Raw genomic sequence first — 16,786 nt, forward strand, 5'->3', positions numbered from 1 at the left:
GAGCCTCTTGCTGGGGGTGAAAGAGGAGAGTGAAAAAGCTGGCTTGAAACTGAACATTCAAAAAGCTAAGATCATGGCATCCAGTCCCAGCAGTTCATGGCAAATAGAAGGGGGGAAAGTGGAAACAATGACACATTTTATTTTCTTGGGCTCCAAAATCACTGTGGATGGTGACTGCAGCCATGAAATTAAAAGACACTTATTCCTTGGAAAGAAAGCTATGACAAACCTAGACAAAGTATTAAAAAGCAGAGTCCATGGCTTTGCTCCATGGACTCCAAGGAGATTAAACCAGTCAATCTTAAAGGAAATAAACCCTTAATATTCATTGGAAGGATAGACGCTAATGCTCCAATACTTTGGCCACCTGATGCAAAGAGCTGAATCATTGGAAAAGACCCTGATGCTGGGAAAGATTGAAGGCAAAAGGAGAAGGGAGCGGCAGAGGATGAGATGGTTAGATAGCATCGCTGACTCGGACATGAATTTGAGCAAATTCTGGGAGATAGTAAAGGACAAGAAAGCCTGGCATGCTGCAGTTCATGGGGCCATAAAGAGTCGGATGCAACTTAGCGACTGAACAACAACAAAGAAGTTAGAATGTGGGCCTCAACAAACTAATAGTTTTGTGTGTCATTTTTATACTGTTTGGTGCATCTAACCTTGTCCCTTCATCTGTGTCCACATGTTTAAGCTTTTCTCCTGTTACCATGGCAAGTTAACTGCTCTTCTACCTTAGTCTGCTTCCTCTATTTCTTCACTGAACCCCTTTCCTTCTCACCTTATCAATGACATGGCTCAGTCAATTATCTCTTCTTTCATCTTCAGAACTTCTCTCTCAACTTATTATCGCCATCCACAGTCATTCATATGGCTAAAAGGAAAGAGAGGGAAAGCTATCTCTGGTCTCCTTGTGCATGCGTGTGTGTTCAGTCGCTCAGTCATGTCCAACTCTGCGACCCCATCTGTAGCCCATCAGGCTCCTCTGTCCATGGAATTCTACAGACAATAATACTGGAGTGGGTAGCAATTCCTTTCTTTAGGGAATCTTCCCAACCCAGAGATCGAACCCGTGTCTCCTGCATTGCAGGTAGATTCTTTACCATCTAAGCCACCAGGGAAACCCTTCCAGTAACTCCCTTTTTTTTTTTTTTCACTTTAAAACAAAATGCCTTGAAACTGTAGTCCATACTTGCCCTCTACAACCTCATGTTTTCCTGTTATTTGGGAAGCCATGGCATCTGGACTCTGCCCCATCCTTCCACTAAAGCTGTTCTTATCAAGTCAGTTCAGTCACTCGGTTGTGTCCGACTCTTCATGACCCCATGGACCGCAGCACGCCAGGTTTCCCTGTCCATCACCACCTCATGGAGTTTGCTCAAGCTCATGTCCATTGAGTTGGTGATGCCATCCAACCATCTCATTCTCTGTCGTCCCCTTCTCCACTTGCCTCCAGTCTTTCCCAGCATCATGGTCTTTTTAAATGAGTCAATTCTTCTCATCAGATGGCCAAAGTTTTGGAGTTTCAGCTTCAATATCAGTCCTTCCAATGAATATTCAGGCCTGATTTCCTTTAGGATGGTCTGGTTTGATCTCCTTGCCATCCAAGGGACTCTCAAGAGTCTTCTCCAACACCATAGTTCAAAAGCATCAATTCTTTGGTTCTCAACTTTCTTTACAGTCCAACTGTCACATCCATACACGAGTACTGGAAAACCATAGCTTTGACTAGATGGACCTTTGTCGGCAAAGTGATATCTCTGCTTTTTAATATGCTCTCTAGGTTTGTCATAGCTTTTCTTCCAAGGAGCAAGTGTCTTTTAATTTCATGGCTACAGTCACCATCTGCAGTGATCTTGGAGCACAAGAAATTAAGGTCTGTCACTGTTTCCATTGTTTCTCCATCTATTTGCCAAGGAGTGATGGGACCATATGCCATGATCTTCGTTTTTTGAATGTTGAGCCAGCTTTTCACTCTCCTCATCAAGGTCACAGTTAAACCCAGTACTCTGAGTTCTTATCTAAAGTCCTAACAAGGAGGCCTGCCTGGTTCTTTCCATCCACAGTATAATACACATACATTCCAACCCATCAAAACCCCTTCTTGGCAATTTTTATTCTTCCTTCTGTGTAATAGATTTACTTACTACATTGATTGTCTCTTCCATAAAGATCCAGAGTTTGACCATTTTGTTCTGTAGTATATCTCACGTACCCAAAACAGTGTCTTGCACCCAATAGGTGTTTAGTGTATGAATGTATGAATGACTTCCATGCCCACTTGCTGCATATATTGAGTTAATTTGCTTCAGGATAACACTTGCATTGTTTTTGGTTAGTATTTTGGAAGTGAATTATTATACATGGTATAGTCTAGTGATTACTGGACCCAGACTGCATTCAGACAGACTCTCTAGTGAGTTCTGATACCTTGCCCTTTTCAAGTCAGTTATCCTCGCTGAGTATCAGTTTGTTCCTCTCTACAATGGAGCTAAACGCTAGTAATTGCTTTGTAGGACTATTATGAGGATTATAGGATTAATGTCTGTAAACTACTCAGCAGAGTTCCTGGAACATAAGAGTCTCTAAATTATGTTATGAATCTTAATCGTTATCATTAGTAAAATGGCAAGAGTAATAAAAGTAAAATACCAATTAATCATGTGAAATATTATAAAAAGTTTTTATTGTTCCAAATTTCTGGGTTTAATCAATTTCATATTGCTGAATGATCCTTAGGGAAGGTAAATATATAATCCTGAGACTTCTGTTAGGGAGTGACCAAAATAAATGGAAGAAAACGGGAGGGTATTTTCTAAAGCTTTTCCAAAAAACACTAATAAAATGCTAAAAGGGGGGACAAATAGAGGGATTTTGCTATCAAATACACGAGAAATACCACTTATTATATGCTTCCTTTATAAATTTAAAAGCATATTAAAAGCTTTGAGAAGTCCTCCAATAGAAAGGTATGTTTGTTTATTTAATCAGTGTTCTAAACTCTAACCACAAGGAAGCTTTTCTTTTCATGACCTCTTTTGACTTGCTATTACATTTCATTTTAAATTCTTTAGAACTGCTTTGTGAACATTCAACTAATCTTAGTAGACATTTAGAGTCAGAATGTTAGAATGGAAATAATTGTAGTGACTGAGTTGCTTTTACCAACATTTATGTATGTATGTACTTTATGTTACTGATATTCACCCAGTCTCCCTTCCTGAAACTTGTCATTTCCCCTTTCCTTCATTCTAGCCATGTAATAAGTCTTTCTTTCCTGTCCTGCTTCTGAAAAGTCCATGGAATCTGGCCTCTTGTCCTTAGAAACAACATTTCTCATACAGGCTTTGGCAATAGCATGATTTCAAAACTTCCATCCTCCCAGCTCAAGCGTCAACTTTCAATTCAGCATGCACACCAAAGCCGAAGTACTTTTACATGTACATCTTTACATTTGTCTTTTCTTTATAAAACTCATCACTTCTCCCTGTGACCAACAAGAAACATTCTAAGCTTCTTAGAGGGCACATAGGGTCTCTTTCAGTTTTTGCAGGAGTCCCAGAATCAAAGTCTTGAGAAAGGATAGTTTTGAAAAGTTGCTCTCATTCAAATGGATACTATTTCACTTACCATGGTATCCTTTGACTTGACTCCTTGGTATGACTGGCAAAGACTCCTCTCAGGGAAAACTCTTGGCTTCATCTGCTCAGACAGTTCTAAATAACAAGCGATTTTATAAAATGAGTGAGTTGATTGACAGTGTTTTAGGGATAGGTGACCCAAGATTTGTGTCAGAATAAGGAGCTAATTACCTAAAGTTGTCTTCAATTGACTCCATTCATTCATTCATTTCTTACTGTATTCAGGAAACACTCACTGGTGCTTTGGCTCCAAGCACTTTGCTAGGTGCTAGTGAAAGGTCAATAACAGTCAGGACTTGTCTTTGGGGAACTCACCATATAATGATGAATAAAAGTTCTAAATTAAGTGCCGACAGACTCCCAGATCTATTAAACAATAAGAACAGGATAAAAACACCCCATAACAAAACTTACTGCCTTGCAGTCATCTTTTTTGCTCTGTTTGGATTATTAAACTATAATAATACATTTGATATTCATCAGCAGGTATCTAATGCATTGACAGTTTTGAAATTTCCTGACAAGTGTTTGTAATAATATCCTTTAGAAAACAAGCAAGAAAGCCTAGAATTAAATCTTTTTCTTTTCTCATAATCAGAAAACCCTATATTGGGGTTACCAGTACTTCCCTGATTATTTTACTCAAGAACTGTTTTTTCATAGTTCACTATATATCAAGCAATGATTTGACATTTAGCTTAATCTTTCGTCTGGAGAAATCATGTAGTTCACCGTAGATATTGTAGAAGCGTGACTTACAGTGTTTGCTTTGCCATTTTATCTACACAAGTATACTTTCAATTCCAGGTTCTTTTTATTTGAGCTTTTTAGGCTTTGGGATTATCAATTAAAACATGCCAATGATTTCATACAGACCCAGTGTCAAGGATGGGGAACACAAGTAGGTGAAATCAGCATCAGTGGCCTCTCGTCTCCCTGTTGGAACAGTGGCCTCCATCCCATCCTCACTCTGCTCTCAGGAGTCCAGAGGGAAACCGGGACATTTGATGAACATCTATTGGCATATGTCAGGCTGTTGAGTCTCTTGTGAAGCCTCTGATTAGTATATCTCCTTTCTATCATCAATTTTCTTCTCTATTCACCAGATTTTACAACTGATTGAATATTTGGAATACTTGCTGAAAGCACAGGCTTGCTTTATTATCACACATTGTCTCATTTACACACATGTGCATGTGCACACACACACACATTTCTTCACCCTTAAAGGAATATGTTCACCACAACAGGAAAGAGGAGATATAATGAGCTTATATAATAAATCAGTAATAATCGCTCAGTTGTGTCTGACTCTTTGTGACCCCATGGACTATACAGTCCATGGAATTCTCCAGACCAGAATACTAGAGTGGGTAGCCGTTCCCTTCTCCAGGGTATCTTCCCAACCCAGGGATTGAACCCAGGTCTCTCCTGCATTGCAGGTGGATTCTTTAGCAGCTGAGCCACCAGGGAAGCCCAATAATCATAATAAAATTAACCAGTTCCTCTTGGAAAGGATATGTTTTTATCCAATACACACCCAGGTGTAGCAGACTTGGTACCAGTTTGCATTTTAATAAATGACAGATTGCTGTGAAATTAGCTGGCAAATGATGTAAAACTTTGAAATAAAATATGGGTAGGCAAAGATAGACAGGGGAGCTTTTTTTATATCGGTTCCACTTCAGGAAATTTGACTTTAACTGGAATTTGTTTTAAAAATCCTCCCCTAAAAAAAAAAAAAAATAAATAAATAAAATAAAAATCCTCCCCTAGAATTGAACTATGTCCTGATGGAATTCTTTGTTTTTAGAACATTAACAGAGCTAAGAAGTGACTTGCCAAATGGACCCAGAAGATTATTATCCATTTTAGAAACAAAGAAATATGTTTTCATAAATACATAGGTGGTTTCACATTCTATAGTTGAAAATTATCTGGTATCTGAGGATCAGATTCAGATTGCTATATCATTGTGAATTGTACTGCATTTCTATTGAAAGGAGTACATGTTTATCCTGCCTTGTATAATGCACATGTCAAGTGTCTTTGTCACCTTGTTTTTAGTTTAGAGATTTGTTATTAACACTGTGAGTAGTTTTTATTAACTTTTGCAAATTCCATTCTAATTCCCTTCATTCTTCTCATGGATTAACCAGATATCAATAACAGTCCTCTTTTTCTTTTAGTTCGTTTTGTTCTATTTTTAGTGACTACTGGGCTGCCTGGGGAATAAATGAAGTCCTTATCACAGAAGTCATTCTAGTATAGTCTGGATGTCTGTGTTATAGGGAAGATACAACATCATACAAGGATTAGATTGGGTCAAATTCAGGTTCATACCAATTCTGAGCTTCTGTGATTCTAAACATAGATTTGAGAAAGCCGATGGGGAGGACAGATACATCAATTTCCTTCAACAAAACATGTCAGCAATCAGAAAAGACAGGCCACCATGTAACAAACAAGGATAAATTGAACTGAGTTGATAACACCAAATGATTTAGAAGTATATATGACTTCCGCTGAAGACACTTTTTCACCTTCCCTGAGCCTATATTCCTCATCTTTAAGATGAAAACAACCAAATTTAATATTCAGGATTGTAAACATTATTATGGTTATTACCTCTGACGGCCTCTTGAGTTAGGCATAGGGATAATCCTCATGGAACCTCCCCCAGTTTACAGATTTGGAAACTAAGTCTTGGCAAAGTAGGTAACCTGGTCATTAAGAAGCACCACTGTGAGTCAGACTGAAGCCACAGATCCGGCTCTCTTGGTCCCATGCTCTGTGTGATGTCTGCTTTTATGAAACACATCTCCTGGGCCTGTCTCTGCAAACCCAGCTCTCAGTGAACAGTAGCTTTCATTCTGGTTGTGAAAGTGAACACTGCAACAGGGATCTCTCTTTCCTCTGAACTCCTGGCGAATTTATCATTTAGGCAACTGATTTGCCATATCCTAAACTTCAGTATATTGTCTCTTCCCTTCATCCCTGGATGCAGCCCATGATGATGTAGAAAGTATTGGCCTTAAAGTCAGAAAGACCAGTGCTGAAACCTCAGCTTGGTTTCTCTGTAGAGTTTTGAAGAGTTACTGCGTCATCAGTTTCCATTTCCCTGAGGCAAAGCTATGACGACACTCACTTTATGGAGCCATCATGAAAACTGACTGAGGTCCGACATACACACCTGGCAGAATAATTGCTGATCTTCTCCCGAGAGGAAGGCCAACATTCGGTGCATCTTTAAGGACCCTAGAGTATCTTTCACAATCTTGTGAATAATATAGGTGTAATATCAATCGTAATTTTTTTTCAGGAGTGTGATTTGCTTTCATTTGAATCGTATTATTATGGGAAGAAAATGTAAAGGACCAATTTACACCCTTTCAGAAACGTTATGAGCTACCCCAGAGAAGGTCAAAGTCATTGCTTCATGGAGTACAGGCCTGTGACATAAAGCCCCGTGGTGGGCTTCAGAGAAGGGCAGCTTTGCTCGCCCCTTTGAAGCTGAACTAGGAGTTGGAACTAGCCTGCAGGAGATATTCACTTCTCCAGAGCTACCTGAGAGAAGGCGATCACTTTTTCATTATTACTGGATCATCCTCTATCCTTCTTTCCAAATGCCTTTTCAAACATTTACAATAAATTCCTTTCATTGTTGTTGCTGAGTCACAAAGTCACGTCTGAATCTTTGCAACTCCATGGACTGCAGCACGCCAGGCTCCCTCGTCTTCCACTATCTCCTAAAGTTTGCTCAAACTTGAGTTCATTGAGTCGATAATGCCATCCAACCATCTCATCCTCTGTCGTCCCCTTCTCCTCCTGCCCTCAATCTTCCCCAGCATCAGGGTCTTTACCAATAAGTCCGCTTTTCATATCAGGTGGCCTAAGTATTAGAGCTTCGGGCTTCAGTATCAGTCCTTCCAATGAATATTCAAGGTTGATTTCCTTTTAAGATTGACTGGTTTGATCTTGTATTCCAAGGGACTCTTAAGAGGCTTTTCCAGCACCACAATTTCTGTTGATAGTTAATGTTTTCATTCTCCGTGAAAGGAAGTTTTCAAGTTCTACTCCTTCAGTATAATTGAAAGGTGATGGTATCTCTCTGGGCAGTTTCAAAATAGAGAATTCATGTTAATATTGAAAAAATCCTTCTCCATTTCATAAGTCTGGCTCCCCTCAAAGTCTGAGCATGACACTGCATTTGCTTTGTGATGACCCAGGATGGAGAAACCTTTGGGAGGTGTGTCTCTTTTTCCCTCAAAAGGGGAGTGCTGGGATGGTGAATGTACCCAGAATAGCTATGTTGGTGCTGTTCATTCTTGTGATTATTTCTGAGGGCAGATGAGATTCACATGTACTTTTTCAGTTCCTTGGAATGAGAAACTGACAAACCCAAATTGCCTGCTCTTCCCGCACGACCAGTGTTAGCCTTCCCCAGGCCCCGAGAGAACCCCTGGAGCAGGCCTTAGAGCTTGCAGGACTGTGGGAGTGACCAGAAGTTAATATTGGTAACAAACCTGAGCATTACTTAGGCTACCAAGAGTTAAATGAGGAAGACAGGCACTGAGGGGGAAAAAAAAATATATGGGGCATTGGTCAGTCTGAATTGACCATAGTTAAAACATGAAAGGCAGACAATTACTTGGAGATTGTTGACTTGGTAAATGAGATAAAGAAGGAAAAGAAGGATTTGGGGGTTTGTTTCTGGTTTGTTTTTTTTCCCCCCTCTCCTCTAATGCACCATTGCTAGGCAGTGTTTCTCTAAACCATGTTGTTAAGCATTTTTAGCCCAATACCTAGCATCAGTAAGGGTCACTGCAGGACAGCATTGGTTGAGGTGAGCTGGCTTTGCCCTGCCACTGATTGGCCCTGCCCCCTTTATTCCCTTAATTTCCTTATGTAGAAACGTAAAAATTCGCTGTATGAACCTTATGTGTCCAGTTTTAAATAATATTCATAGCACATTCTTGGGCTCCACGTTTTAATTATGTGGAGTTTTTAAATGTACAGAAAATCCACAGGTTAACAGGAATAGAATTCCTTGCTTGAAGGCCTACTTACTTCCATTAGTAAACACACCTGGCTTTTATGTACTCCTAGATGATCTTCTATCCTTTCTCCCTGAAAGACTGATTTTCTTCTTCCAGTTAAAAATAAACAAGGCTAAATAAATCTACCCTGATGTCATACTGCTCTTGGGACCCACGGGTCACAGCATCGTGCACGTGGTGATAAAGCAGAAGCTGTAGTGTGTCCAAGTCCTCAGTCAGCCCTTCGAAGAAAGGGCAGCTCTGATGACAGGATTGATTCTACACGTCTTCAGGGAGCTGATGCTTTACTGAATTTATATTCTGGCAGATATGGTGAATAAGCAACTCAGTTTGTTTTTTTCTTTTATATGCACTTGGTAAGTATAATAGTAGCTTTTTATCAGGAACCCGTGACTGGAAGAATTCTGTATTTGCAGCATTGATTGATTATTCTTTACACTAGTCTTTGACTATAACTGTAAGTGTCCTTTTAGAAAACTGAGCTGAAGTCCCCTTGAGGTTCCCTGAACTCAATGCATCATGCTTCTCCTTCATGTACTTGAACACGAAGAAGATGGTGGAAAGACCCTACATGTAGATACTTAAGTAGAATTTTAAATGGTGGCATTTTACCAGAAATGCTTGCAGTTCTCGTCACCAGCATCTGATACTACAGCCATCATCATCAGGCTTTCTATTTCTTTGAAAGGAAAGTCAGCTGCATGTGGCATGCTCAGGAATCATATCAAACGGATTGTCTTTTGTGCATGATAAAATGTATATGATCGCAAATAACTACATCTGTTGCTTAGTCGCTAAGTCATGCCGACTGTTTTGAGACTGCTGGGCTGTCCATGGGATTTTCCAGGCAAGAATACTGGAGTGGGTTGCCATTTCCTTCCCTAGGGGATCTTCCCCCTGCCACCCCCGCCAGGAATTGAACCCATGGTTCCTGTTTGTCTCCTGCACTGAAGGTGGGTTCTTTACCACCGAGCACCGGTTCAATTCCTGGGTGGGGAAGATCCCCTGAAATAGGAAATGGCAACCCACTCCAGTATTCTTGCCTGGAAAATCCCACAAACAGCCCAAGGGTCACAGAAGAGTCGGGCATGACTTAGCGACTAAGTGACTAAACAACAGCAACAATGACTGCATCTGATATTTTCAGGGTGTTATTAAAGAGTCAATAGGACATTTAAAAATGCTTAATATATGTGGCTTAGTGACCTATTATGTATACAGAAAATCAGAATATGGAAAACTGATGTGGGGCAGAAAAGATGGGTGAGCTTGAGATGGAGAAGAAGAGAGGACAATGAAGTACTATCACTTGAGAAAAGGGAGGAAAGACAGAATTGCAGAGAAATAGGTTATCATTCACAAAACCCTTCTTTAACTGCATTTGTATTTTCAGACTTTTTCTGTCATCAACCATTCTTTGATCGGCTAAGTAGCATAAAATGAGATTGGTAAAGACACTCCACAGAGTGTTTTTTGTAAGTCAGTCTGTGAATATTTAGATGGTCCTTCGACCAAATCCAATTTCCTGCTACAGGAGCAGTTCTGAAAGTGGACACATGAAAGCAGGGATGGAAAGGTTGAGGACAGCAAAAGGAGCAGACTCTGGAGCCACGGAGGGCTGAACCCCCGCAGGTGCTGGTGGAGAACACTCTGTTGCTTGTTGGCTGCTGTTGAAACTGTCTTTGGGAAGCTGTTGCTGTCCATTTTTAAGCTTTTTTAATCCTAGAATTTTTGCTTGGAAACAAGTGGGTAATAGCCTGAGTCTTGCTGAGACTGCCCTCAAAATCACCAGATAAACCACAATTAATGACAGTGTTTTATTTTGTTTTTTTGTCTGTAACTCACGGCATGTGGGATTTTAGTTCCTTGACCAGGGATCGAACCTGCACCCCTGGAGTGAAAGAATACTGTCTTAGTCACTGGATCGCCAGGGAAGTCTGACAGTTTGGTTTTAAAATGCTTAGAGTCATTCCTCTGTTTACCTTAATAATCCTGAGAACACGATAACTAAACATTCTGAAAACAGAACCAGAATCAAGTGAAACCTGTCTGCTTTGCACATCAGGCACTCCAACATTATGGAGTAGATCATAAAGTCAGAGTCAGGTGTGCTTATTTTCCAGGTGAGGATGCTGTAGCTGGCAGAGGTAGTACCTCAGCATAGGATTGTTCCCAACAAAAGCAGCACTTAAGCCCTAGATTCCTAACTGTCAGAGGCCACATCTCCTTCTTTTACTCATTTAAAAACATCTCATATCTATCTGCCTCATTTAATTCCATTGGGCATTTGTGGGGCTTGACCCACTTTATTCCCTGGATCTTATTCCATCTCTTATAATTAATTTCCCCATCCTCATCTTGCCCAGATTTACTGATTGAAGAAACAAGTCTCGGGCTTTAGTCTTTCCCAAAGATATCTAATCACGCATCTGTCCCATGACTATGTTCTCTTGGTGTCTTCCCAAAGAATGCTTCCTCCCACCAAGTTATATCAATGTGGTCTCCAAGGCACCAGAAGCTGTGTTCTCCTGATTTGTTTTGAATTGTGGATTAGATTTCTTTTCAGGTAACATTTAAGAAGACTTCACTTTCATGTGACTCATCTGTCCCAGTGATGATCGTGACTCAAAGTTTTATTAAGTATCACTTTAAAATGCAATATGTATATATTTTAAATTCTGAAACAAGCATCATCTTTGTTGTTGCTACTGTTTTGCCTTTACATCATGATTCTAGACCAAAACTACTTTTTTCAGTGAACCTAGCTCTGTTTAAGGAACATGATTGATTTTGGAAATGCTTGTCAGAATACTTTTGAGCTTTCGAAAAGATGAACAGTTCTCTCTTCATATCTTAGGTACTGAATAGTCATAGGTGTCCTTGTCTTTCCCCAGCCTCTTCCAACCTGAAACCCCTTCCTGGTGAATCATGTATGAAAGAGCTTCCATGGAAGCCTGCAGTCTTTTCTCACTGATGTGCAAAGATCAGGAAAAGGCAGGGAGCAGAGCACCGAGGGGCTTTGGTAAAGCTGGTATCAGGCTGTACTTGAAGACAAGGCACTTTAATGAGAGTTCCTCCTCCTACAGTTGTCTTATTGTGTCTGTATCTCTTCTTGTCAACACATACAGATAGGTAGATTCTGATCAGACTTGTTAGTCTCCCTTTCCTGTCTCCATTCTACTCTGCTTACATGATAGTGTGCCTGTTACTTAATGTTACTCACTTTTTTATCTGTAAAAATGCATATCCAATTGGCTTGAAATTAACTGATAGATGTGAAAGCATCCAGCGCAGTGTCTAGCCATGTCTTCTGAATTGCCGGAAGCCTCTGGTCATTTAGTCATGCTCCTGAAGAATGCAGTTGACCTTTGAACAACACAGGTCCACTTTGACATGGATGTTTTTTCAACAGTAAATACTATAGTATTTACTGATGGTAAAGAGACTCAGATTTGATCCACAAACACATACACAATTAGATACACAATGAAAGAGAATATTTAACATTTGGTCAAATGGGTCCTGTGTGGATTTCACAGTATATTTCACTGTAAATTTACTATCTTTTCGACTTGGCACTCAAATTGGAGGACTTTTTTTTTTTCCCTCTCATTCAGAGTTACCAGTTGTAATCATAATACTTTACCACAGTATAAAATAATGTTATTTCCTACACTTTGGGAAAATATGTCTCAATATTTTTTTCTCTTTAAAATCTTCTGCCCACCTTCCCTTCTTCTTACATCCCACATTAAGATTTAATTCTGAAATTACTCTGAATTTCGGGGAAATGTCCAGATTTCTTTTTACCCCATATGTTTTGGTTTTCCAAATATTGCACACTAATGAAAATTCCCTGTGCATCTGTAGTAAATAAACCTTTGAATTACTAATTGTTTCAGATTAGCCCCCTAGATCTTTAGCAGCTGTCTGTATGGCATTTTCAGCCCACAAATTCAGTCTGTTTATTTCTGGGACTTTAATCATCGGCTGTACACGCAGGCAGAGGTCTGGTTGCCTTGTAGACAAAAGCGGTGGCAGCATCTGTGTGTTTCGTAGCCTGGGGGCGGGGAGGGGGGTCTCCTCATCCTTTATCTCCTCCTCTCACCTTGTGTCATTCACTGCCAGACTGCCCGCAGAGAACGCCACAGCCTGGGTGGCTGAAACAGCACAAATGGATGTTCTCACAGTCTGGAGGCTTCCAATCTGGAAGTCCACGCTCAGGGTGCTGGCAGAGTTCGGTTCTGGGAAGGCCTCTCTCCTCAGCTTGCAAACAGCTGCCTTCTTGCTGTGTTCTTAGGAGGTCTTTCTTCTGTTCACACACTTTGGTTGTCTCATCTTCTTAAAAGGACACCATCCTGTCTGATTGTGGCCCACTCTTATGACCTCATTTAACATTTATTACCTCTTTAAAGGCTCTTGTTTCAAATACAGTCTCCTCAGGGGTTAGGACATCAACATATGAATTTGAGAGGACACAATTCAGACCCTAGCACAGCTTAAAGAGGAAGCTACATCTTCCAATAGACCCTCCCGCTCTCCTGTCCCCTTCTTTCCACAAGCTTCCTGCTCTGGGATACTGATCTCTACGGGCTCCGGGTCCTCTGGCTTCTGGTGGCGTCCAGCCAGTGGGCACATTAGTGAAAAATGGGGAGAGGGAGGAAGAGACGGGGTCTTGCTCAGTGCATAGTCCCCTCGGCTCCTTCCCTGCAGGACCAACACGGGCTGGCACATCCCCTGCCCAGTTTTCAGCTCCGCTTAACCCCACAGTCTCCAGTTTCTGTGACTCCCTCTCTCTGCCTCCCTTCAGGCCCTGGGATGTGGTAGTGGGGTGATTACAGACTCCATACCCTCCTCCTCTGGAGTTTGCCTTTACCAGGCTCAGTTGGATTTAAGTTTGGGTCTGGCATTAGTGAGCATTTCTGAGTCCTGGTTTGCTCATCTGTTAAAAAAAAAAAAAATGATACAGACTTGAATTGTGCAGAATTATTGTGTACAATAATAATAAAAAGCAGAGACATTACTCTGCCAGCAAAGGTCCGTCTAGTCAAAGCTATGGTTTTTCCAGTAGTCATGTATGGGTGTGAGAGTTGGACTATAAAGAAAGTTGAGTGCCAAAGAATTAATGCTTTTGAACTGTGGTGTTGGAGAAGACTCTTGAGAGTCCCTTGGACTGCAAGGAGATCCAACCAGTCCACCCTAAAGGAAATCAGTCCTGAATATTCATTGGAAGGACTGATGCTGAAGCTGAAACTCCAATACTTTGGCCACCTGATGCAAAGAACTGATCATTGGGAAAGACCCTGATGCTGGGAGGGATTGGGGACAGGAGGAGCAGGGGACGACAGAGGATGAGATGGTTGAATGGCATCACCAACTTGATAGACATGAGTTTGAGTAACTCCAGGAGTTGGTGATGGGCAGGGAGGCCTGGAGTGCTGCAGTCCATGGAGTTGCAAAGAGTCAAACACGACTGAGCGACTGAACTGAACTGATTGTGTACAAACAGAAAAATGTTTGTACAGTGCTTGATGTATAGGAAGCCTCTGTAAATGTTAGCCTCTGTGGTTTTTAGGGCACAGTGAACCTTCTACGTGTAAAATTCCTCTTGATCATAAAACAGAAATTATCTCTTAAGAATTAGCCCTGGATTTTCGGTCTTAATGGAGAAATAAATGTGTTTGTTTCTATTTATAAAAATCCTGCATGGTCACAGTAGGATGGTATTAATAAAATAAAATTCCTTTCTAATCTTATTGAGCAGGAGAAATTCTATTACACTGTCACCTGATGGTAGCTTTAAGCATATCACTGTATTGCATATTAACTTCATTACATACACAAGCACATACACTTCTAAACTGAGATCGTACTATATCATTTTGCATCCTACATTTGTAATGATATTACAATACAAAAGTATCTTCCAAACATTGTCTTACAGAATATTTTTTTGAGTCACATAATAACAGTGCCTTTTATTTTATTTGTTCTTTTAAATTGGAATAAATCGAATATGTTTTTAAAGATTTTTTGTTGAAGTTTATACATAAGCACACAGTCATAATTTTATATAGATATATAAATGTGATTGTGCCATATGTGCTTTTCCATCATTTTGTGGGTTTTAAGCCATCATCTGTTATGGGGCTCTTTAAACCAGGTAAGTTTTGGCATCACCTCGAGCATTCTGTTGACTGGTCGGGTAAAGCTCCCACGTGACCATGCTTTTTCCTGATGACAGAGCTCCTCAGTGTATGATGGAAAGGACAGATGTTGGTGATGAAATGGGACCTTCTTATTCTTCTCTGGCTGACATAATGTCTCTGAGATAGATATGGGTCAGTCACCTGAGTTTCTCAATCTTGCCATCCACACCATAGTGAGGGGTAATTCCCTCTAGAGAATTAGAAGCATTGAACAAAATCCTCAGTTTATGATATCTGGGGGATTTTTGCATCTTTCTCTGTTTCATGAATATTTGGATGGGAAATTGAAGGATGGTAAACCAGGCCCAGCTGTCTAGTGGCAGGAACATCCAGAAGTTTCTCCCCCTCTCTTCATGAATTTTTCCCATTCCTGTGTAGTCATATTGCATTTTTCCACATTGAAGGACAGAAAGGAATCTTTGCTCAGGTCAAGTCAAATCCTGTCATAAATATTCTATTCCTTGAAAATTGAAGGTCAGGGAGAGTTTATCAAAGATACTCCAGATTCTTTGTCATCTCTCTTTCTTTGGCTCTTTTTCTAGAAATTCCAGGACAACACACTAAATACTCTGAGACCAGAAGACTTGGGGCCTGGAAAGAAATTTAAGCATTGCTATTTTTGTGACTTTGGTTCTCGCTTCCTAATTACAAACTAGCTTCCCAGGTGGCACTAGTGGTAAAGAATCTGCCTGACAATTCAGGAAACATAAGAGACGCAGGTTTGATCCCTAGGTTGGGAAGATCCCCTGGAGCAGGAAGTGACCACCCACTCCAATATTCTTGCCTAGGAAACCCCATGGACAGAGGAAGCAGGCAGGCTACCGTCCATGGAGTCACAAAGAGGCAGACACAACTTAGCACACACTATTGTATTCCTAATTGCAAAATGATAGATTTGGCCTAGGTTCCTCCAGCATGCCTTATAGATTTGATACGGTAAAATTTCTGAAGGATTCAGCTATAACTGTTCTGAGAAATATTCTTCAATTTGACTTATTTCTCTCTTTTCTCCTGAAAATCTCATCTTATATAGAAAAATAGTCAATACATCTATGTTCTTTGCTGAGCTTATGCCAAGTTTTGTAAGAAAAACCAAAAACTTCTTGGATCTGGTTGAGGAAGATATCCACAAGCAAATATGTTTGGAAATTACAAGTCATGCCACCCTGTTAGGGTTTTGCAATGAATGATCACTCACCTAAAGACTCTTTAAAGTTCTGCAAAAAGGGAACCTGTTTAATTTGCTTAATTCGGTTTCCCAAACATAGTTGATCTTGAAATCCTTATATTTCTGGTAGCATCTATTAACATCCCTCATAATTAATGTCCCTGCTATACATAGAGGAGACACAGCTCTAGAAAGAAAGACTTTGTCCCAAATTCTGCCCTTTATTGACAGTGTGATCTCAGAGTAAATACACTACTTCTGTACCCCTCACATTGCTCATGTATCAGATGAGGGTACATAATAGCACCCACTTCATGTGGATGTAGATTTATATGAATATCATATGACTATGATAGTTGTGACTAATAATATGCCACCTCTGAGGTCTGGCTGTCTGGGTTCAAATGTTGTCCTACCGTTTACTGGCTTATGACCTTAACATGACTTCTGTATCTCAGTTCTTTATCTGGATGAGGGGGACAAACTTTGTACCATTCTCACAGTCATTGGAGGAATTCAGTCCAATTCATATAAAATATTTAGAATGGTGCTTGGCCCATGGTAGGTATCTAGCAAATATTAGCCCTTATTTTTTTCATTGTTGGTGCTCTTGTTACTTCTATGACTGTATCAGGTGAAAGGGATTATTTTTGATTCTTTGTTTAATTGGGATATAGTTGACATTAGTTTCAAGAATTCAACGTTAAT

General features: G+C 40.3%; 1 protein-coding gene across 3 annotated transcripts in view; it reads left to right on the forward strand.

Moving 5' to 3' along the window:
* The window catches only part of PCSK5 (proprotein convertase subtilisin/kexin type 5), a 495,662-nt gene that overhangs the window by 188,074 nt on the left and 290,802 nt on the right, over positions 1-16,786 (forward strand). The gene's annotated exons all lie outside the window — the stretch shown is intronic.

Source organism: Cervus elaphus, chromosome 29, assembly GCF_910594005.1.
Source record: "Cervus elaphus chromosome 29, mCerEla1.1, whole genome shotgun sequence".
Lineage (NCBI taxonomy): Eukaryota > Metazoa > Chordata > Mammalia > Artiodactyla > Cervidae > Cervus > Cervus elaphus.